Source organism: Pinus tabuliformis, chromosome 8 (genome assembly GCF_031772625.1).
Source record: "Pinus tabuliformis cultivar Carrire ecotype Pingquan chromosome 8, CPIR1, whole genome shotgun sequence".
NCBI lineage: Eukaryota > Viridiplantae > Streptophyta > Pinopsida > Pinales > Pinaceae > Pinus > Pinus tabuliformis.
This window is the reverse complement of record NC_142294.1, coordinates 627,877,855-627,886,131: the sequence shown is the minus strand read 5'-3', so window position 1 is coordinate 627,886,131 and position 8,277 is coordinate 627,877,855. Positions and strand designations below refer to the sequence as shown.

General features: G+C 28.3%; 1 long non-coding RNA gene across 1 annotated transcript; it reads left to right on the top strand.

Annotated features, from left to right (window-relative positions):
* Positions 1-794: 794 nt before the first annotated feature.
* LOC149237065 (uncharacterized) lies at positions 795-1,294 on the top strand. Its single transcript, XR_016246281.1, has 3 exons — positions 795-860; positions 972-1,043; positions 1,197-1,294. It is a non-coding gene; the product is annotated as an uncharacterized LOC149237065 (long non-coding RNA).
* The last annotated feature ends 6,983 nt before the right edge of the window (positions 1,295-8,277 follow it).

Genomic DNA, 8,277 nt, shown 5'->3' with positions numbered 1-8,277 from the left:
TCAACTTACCGGAGAGATCCCCTTCAAAATTGGGTTTCTACAAGTGGCTACTCTGTAAGTGGAGATATTTCCAGGACTGAACTGTGTTCTAGCATCAGGAATTTTGTGTTGAATAGGCAGGGATATGAGATTATGCAGGTTGTCTAAGTAATGCAATTCATTGCATGGTATGCACTATTCAACCGACATCATTAATTTGGTTGCTTTAGTTGTCCTACCCTAATTTTAAAGTGGTTATCCTAGGTCATTACAAGGAAACAAGGTGACCGGAAGGATACCTGAAGTAATTGGTCTCATGCAGGCTCTTACTGTTCTGTAAGTACAGTGTTTTCTGGATCTCAACTTGTCCAAAATTTTCCTGTGATCGGATTAAAGTATAATCTCTTACATTTAATTGCATGGAAGCCTAGATCAATAAGAATCCATAATGATTTTGGATATTGTCAATATATTTCTTATGCAGAATCAATCAATATTCCTTCATTCATTGATAAATGTTTTGTGACCTTTGGCAAAAACTTGATTATGTAATTATGGTGTAAGCTTTAGTGTACTGATACAATTAATATTTATTACAGGGATTTGAGTGATAATCATCTTTACTGGAACAATTCATCCGATTCTAGGCAACTTGACTTACATTGATAAATTATGAGTTGCTTGCATAGTTAATGCTCGAATTGTTCCCATATGAGTTTGTGAAAGTCCATTACTTTTTGACTATAAATTTCCTTTATGTTCAGTTTTAAAGAAGTTGATTCTCTTGTACTTTCTTTTGCACTACTCAGATATTTACACAGTAATAATCTCATGGGATCTTTTCCGCCAGAATTGGGGAACATGACAAAGCTGGGATACCTGTAAGAGATTCCAATCACATATATTGTGATGATTGATATGTAAGAAATGGAAACTGGACGTGCATGATAAGAAATAGCTCTTTGATAGTCAACGGTTGTATGCATATGCAGGCGGCTAAATGACAATCAGCTGACTAGGCAAATTCCACCTGAGCTAGGGAATTTGGAACAGTTGTTCGAATTGTAAGTTTGTGTCCAAACCTTTTTCTAGAAAGTGGAGATAAAAATGATAGAAATATCTTGAAACCTCCCATACACTAAACATTAATCTATGATATCTTTTGGATTCTTGCTGTAAGTATTTAACATTCCAAGGTTTTATCTTTTTTGAGACAGAAATCTTGCCAGAAATCAACTTGAAGGTCCGATCCCAGAGAATATTAGTTCATGTGTTGCTCTCATTTTCTTGTAAGTGATATAATCTTCAAGCCAAGTGATGAATTTGCGGAGCATAATTTCGCACTGGCTAACAATGTTAATGCTGTGCCTTCATTGTCCTTTGTCCTACATTGTCCTTTGTCCTATAGCAATATGCATGGCAACCGTTTGAATGGAACTATTCCTTTGGAATTTCAAAAACTTAAAAGGCTAACTTATCTGTAAGTAATCCTGGGCCATATTCTAAATTGACCTATAACATAATGAGTTGTTGAATTTCATTAAGCATATTCAATGTGACTAATGGATAACGTTGCTGCTTTTATAGAAATTTTTCCTCCAACAATATCACGGGAACAATTCGTGTAGAGCTGGGGCATATTATAAATTTAGATAGATTGTGAGTTTTAGTTATTCTAGTGTCTTGGTACATTCATCTTGATGGCCAGATTCCCAGTGAGAAGACCGTTGGTCGCGGAGATGATGCCTTCAACACTTTCTTCAGCAAAACTAGAGTTGAAAGCATGCCCCCCCTGCTGTATTTGTAGATCTGGAGCCGATTTTCATTGACGAGTAACCTGTAAGCTGGCTAGCAGATGCCAACAGATGTTCAGCTTGTTGGAACCAGTTGAACATCGTAATAGAGATGGTGAACAATTACGAACGGCTTGGCCAGTGGAATATTTGTTGCATCATCATCAAGGGGTATGAATTCCAAAGAACCTGTATGAATTCCAAAGAACCTGTTGATGGAAATTCCCAAGCAAAATTCTGTGAAATGAAAAATCTATTGAGACCATTGGGCATGTCTATTTATGAAAGAAGTATGTGACTCGAACAAGAGATGTCATATCTCTGATATTGCAAGAATTTTTAGACCATGAACTCAAATTCATTGAAATGCAGTAGCATAATAGTGAATTGTAAAAATTAAAGATTCAATGTGGGTAGTCACTAATCTAATTTAATTAGGTTAATGAAGTAAATTATTACAGGATTGGATTAACTGATGAACTGGTGGAGTTCTTGGGATTAGCGTAGCCCTAAAAGCATGCCACGAGTTTCAGGAAATTGTGTTCTTATTTAATTATATTCAGGGCATGAGAAGGATGCATTGTTTAATAGGGTTCCAGAGCTGATCGTGATTATTTGAGGGAAATTCCTCTTTTACTTGCCTCTATATTACATTTCAATTACATTTCAACTTTCTTTGTGGAGTGAAATCTTGTAACAACAGTCTGATCCTCAACAATGTCAAAGCTCCAGATATTTTCGTTCTTTTCCATGGATAAGCAAACACAACTTTTCCTCATGAATAATATGCTCTTCATTGCTCTTCATTAATTTGTTCATAGCTTATCTTCTATTGTCTGGAATATCCGCCATGAATGACCAAAATGTAGAAGAGTTGTGCCCCATACAAAATAATACTCTGTAATTTGATTTTGTATTTGAAATTTACTGTAAGAGGAAATCTATGGAAATTTGAAAACAATATTTTGATTATTTTATCAAACAACAAAAAGCGTTTAAAAGGGTAATTGCACAATGATCCAGTCCAAGAAAACAAGGTTTTCCACAAAACAATTAACTCTTCTATAAAAATTCAACAATTCCAATTTAATAATCCTATAGGCCTCTCTTTGTACCTTTTGGGACAATTGCTAGTATATTAACTAATAATTAAAATCATTGTAAATATTGGAATTAAAGAATAATTACAATAAGAAGGACCACAATGTATCTGGCTACTATCATATCAATGATTTATAAAATATTACTAATATGTACTATGGCTAACTTAGATTTATCTTAATTTTGGATTACCCAAGTGTAAACAAATCAAATATATTGAGGTGGCCAATTTTTTTTAATATTTTGAACTCTAAAAAATTGTACTTCAAAAGATTTGATCTTTGAACACTTGATAGATCCCAGATTAAGATAAATGTAAGATGATTTAAAAACCATTTCTTTATATATATTATTTCAATCTATTGAAAATGGACATATTTAATGGAGATTAAATAATACTTGTATTAATACCATAAACTTTATTTGCAAAATACTTACTAGAAATAATGACATTGCCAGATAAACAAATATTTGATTCATAAATAATTTGAAATGTATTTTTATTAATTTTAAGTATTTATATTTTCTCTTTATGTAATATTATTTTTTAATTTTTTACAAATTAAATAATTTCATTAATAATTGTTTTATTAGTTTTATATTAGATATTGTTTTTTCTCATTTCACAACCATAGAAAAATAAATAAAATAAAAACTATTATACATTACATAAATATTTTAATAAAAATATAAATAACTTTTTATATTTAAAATAAAACTATATATTACATTATAATCTTATTTTAGATAAATAAAAAATTTCTAAATTATATTTTAACAAATAATAAAATTTAAAACCTAAAAAAATATTTATTTTAACATTTACATACTCTAAAATAAATAATATACATTATTATATAAATACCTTGACTTTTAATTAATCCCAACCAAAGTAATACACGATAATACACATCTAAAGTAATGCACGATAATACACATCTGAGCTTTGAAAAGAGATGTGAGAACCATTTAAACCTCTACCAATCTCTCTCAGCATATATTCAAATAAAATATTTATATTTAAATATATGAAATTATATAATAATATATTTTTAGTTTTAGGAGTGAGTTGTATTTCAAATTTATTTATGTTAAATTGTTTTTTTATTATTTGTATTTAGAGAAATAATTTTTGTTTTAAATATAAATTTATTATAAAATTTAATGAAACACTGTTTATTAGATTTCGTCTCTCGATTTTTGATATATTTATATATATAGTATGGAAAATTTCTTTCATTTATATAAAAATAATTCATACTGAGTATGGAATATCTTTTTCACTTCATAAATAAATTAACAAAATGTTTTAACCATGAGAAATAATTTATTTATGATTTATATTGTTAATATTAAGTAATTTATTTATGATTTACATGGTCAATATTAAGTAATTTATCTGTTATTCATCTTTATACTTAAAAGTATCTGTTTCTTTATATATATATATATGATATTGTCATATTTATGTATAGTTAATCTTAAAATATTGTATTTAATGTATTTAAATATTTTTTAAATGCCACATATCAATTTAATATAAAAAAATTTAATAAATTACACATCTCTTTTATTAGCAACCACTTTTATTTTATTTTTGCTTTCAATTATTTTAAAATATTTTATTTAAAGTAAACATTGAAATATTTTTCCTACATATTTTATATATATATATATATATATATATATAGTTGATATACAAATATTAATTAACATGAATATTCAAATATTTTAATTAAAGTTAATATTTTTATTGTTTTATCTATTTATATAAAATTATGTTATTAAATATGGATATTGATATATTTTATTTATAGTTGAGTGTGAAATGTTTTTTCCCTTTATTTATATGTATTTTTTAGACATAATATGTCAATTGCATGTTATGAATATGTTTAATTAAAATTTATGTCTCTCCATATACATACGCTATTGTCAATTAGGAATATCTTTAGTTGGTGGTTGGGAGGTATGAATAGAATCCTAAACACACACACACACATATTCAATTTGGTGTGTATTTTGGGTGGTTGGGAGCTAAGAATAGAATCCTCCAAGTAACATGATGGATGTTTAAAACATTAATAGTACGCATTAAAATAATAATACCATTATTTTCAAGATTAAAACTACAACAATTTTCCACCTTGGATTTAAGTAAAATATAAAGTTGATACCAAAAAAATTAATTAACATGAATATTCAAATAGTTTTTTTAAAGTTAATATTTTTATTGTTTAATCTATTTATTTAAAATTGATATAAAATTATGTTATTTAATATGGACATTGAAATATTTTATTTATAATTGAGTGTGAATTTTTTTTCCCTTTAATAATATGTATTTTTTAAACTACATGTCCATTTGATGTTATCAATATGTTTAATTAAAACTTACCTCTCTTTAATATATGTACACTATTGTCAATTGGGCATATCTCTAGTTGTTCGGAGGTAGGAATATAATCATCCCTATATATATATATATATATATATATATATATATATTCAATTGGGTGTACCTTGGGTGGTTAGGAGGGGTGTATCTTGGGTGGTTGGGAGGTAGGTTCATGCAAATGACATGATGGATGTTTACAAAATTAATACTACAAATCTCTTGAACACACCTCTAGAGAAAACTAACAACATATTTTTTTTTTCAAGATTAGAATTACAACAATTTTTCCTCTAAAGAAAACTAACAACTAACAACACCTTTTTTTCAAGATGGGAATTACAACAATTTTGCCTCTGAAGAAAACTAACAACACCCTTATTTTCAAGATTAAAAGTATAACAATTTTCCACCTTGGATTTGCACAAACATAAGTAACATGATGGATGTTTAGAACCTTAATGCTACACATCTCTCGAATACACCTTTAAAAATACTAACAACCTTTTTTTTTAAATTAAAATTACAACATTTTCCACTTAGAATTTTTTGAAATTAAAATTACAATATTTTCCACTTAAAATTTAAATAAAATTACAAAGAAACTTAGAAGTAACCCAACCTCTTTTTTAGTTATCATGATTTTGAAAACTAATATTATTAAAAAAAAACTTTAAATCAACCTATAAAATGAACATAGGTGTAGTCCTTACACCCGCTTTTTCGGAGGTTAACATTACAATGTATTTAAGACTATGACTTTTAAAGCTAGTAAAGTTGTGAATGGAAAATTCAAAATTATTCTCCAACATGAAATTTAGTGCTATAAAACACACTTTTGAAAAATATATAAATAAAGTTTAAAAAATTAAAAGATTAAAATTAAACAAATAATTATATAATTTAAATACTAATAATAAAATATATAAGAAATTTAAAAATTACTTGGCCTACTTTCAATTTTTTTAAATTGTTATTACACAGTTAAAAATTAAATGAGGGAAGAGAAATTAAACCCCCTAGTTACCACTCAACTTATTTTTTTTCAAATAGTAAGAAAATTTATTATAACTCAATTTTCAAATTACCATTGGTGACAACTATCACTCACTACTATCCATGATTGCAAGTTGTCCCATCAATTCTATTTAAGGAAAACTACACCACGTGAATGCAAGTTGACTCATTAATGCTATTCAAGGAAAACTAGGCCACTTGGTATTATCCGCTAATGGTATATAAGAAGACAAGCTTTCACTCCTCCCAGATGCCTTTATGTCTTGGGCCTTTAACCTATTTCCTTACATTAAAAGAAAAGTTGTAGTCTAAAGATTATGCTTTTTTTCCTTGAAAGTTACGGAAATTCTGGTCATATTTTGAAAAAATCCGGCAGAGATTTTTGTAAATCCAAGTAAGAGCTGTCAAAATTCATAATTTTAGGTGCCCTAGAGGTTTTTCATGGTGGTGAATCCATTTCCACCATAAAAAGTATGATTTAAACATTGCATCTACAAGATTTTTGAAATTTTTTTGCCCTAATTTTGGCCACTTTGACTATCGGACAATTCCTCCATCGACCACTCCAAAAGAAAATAAGTTCTTAACCAAGTTAATATTATTTGACTATTTAAAAAAATTAGAAACTTAAAAAATTAATTATAAGTATATAATAAAGTGAAACATGTAAATAAACTGTGAAAAAAATAAATAAAAAATAAATCCAAAAATTAAAACAACAAAAATTATAATTATATATATATAAACCACTCATATGGAGAAGTGGCGGTGGATGCCAGTGAGAGGGGAGGAAAGCATAGCGGGTAAGCGTGATAAGTTTTATACGAGTCAATATTTTATTATTGTCTTTTCGGTTAAATTTTAAATTTTTTTATTAAATTAAATATTAAATTAACTTTCTTATTTGTTTTGATTTTAAAATTTATATTAATGAAAATTGGGGTTATCTTATGTCTTTATGAATAAATAGAAACACAATATGTTTAGGTTTAGGATTTGCATCTAAGAATCAAGCTGAATATCTTGGGCTTTGGCAGGGATTAGAGATAACATTGACAAATAAAATTGCCAAAATAACAGTATATGGAGACTCAATGATTGTTATACATCAGAATTAGAAAGCCAAAGGATTGCAAAGTATAGCTTCTTCTTCCATTCTACAATGGATCCTTTTACAAATAAGAGACTTTGAACAAATCAAATTCTATCATGTGTATAAACAACAAAACATAATGGTGGACTCATTGGCCAATAAAGGTGTTACATTTTAACAAGGGAAAATAGAAATGAACCATGGGATGTTTTATAACCCATCCATTCCGTGATCATTGAAATCAATTACTATGGCTTACATAAAAAATTAATGGCCCTCACAACCGAATAAATGATCAAATTTCCATGGCGGATCTCACCCACACACCTCTTTTTTCAAACATGTGGTATATAGTTCAAAACCCAACATTGATTAGTACAAAAGGGGGATCATATTAATTTTTTGATCACAAAATTCAAAATGGATGAACCCCTGTCTAAATCACATAAACATTTGGTGTTTTGAGGTAGAAAATTGGGAGAACAAGTGGTATCAAGAATCAATTAGGTAAGGCTAGAAATCATTAACATAAGTTTGGGATACATCGTCCCTACTCATGCATTCATTTCTCTGCAAACTGGTGTTAATTCTAGTATCTTTCTGTATCACGTGATTGACATTTGGCAGAGTTTATCGAGATTCAAGTTTGGATATGGTAATTCCGCTCCTCAATAATCTAGTGAGGTGATTAAGGAGAAGGTGTGGTTATATATTATGTTGTGTGGTTTTCTAGCCACACACTATATTCTTGTTAAGCGCTCAAAGTTGTGAACAAAAGTGGCAATTTCCCTTAGAAACTCGATACATGGAGTATTACACCCCAGTAATGGAGAATTTGGGAGTTCATAATCAAGAGCATGGATATGTTAAAACTAATAGGTTTCTAGCTCGGCTACCTA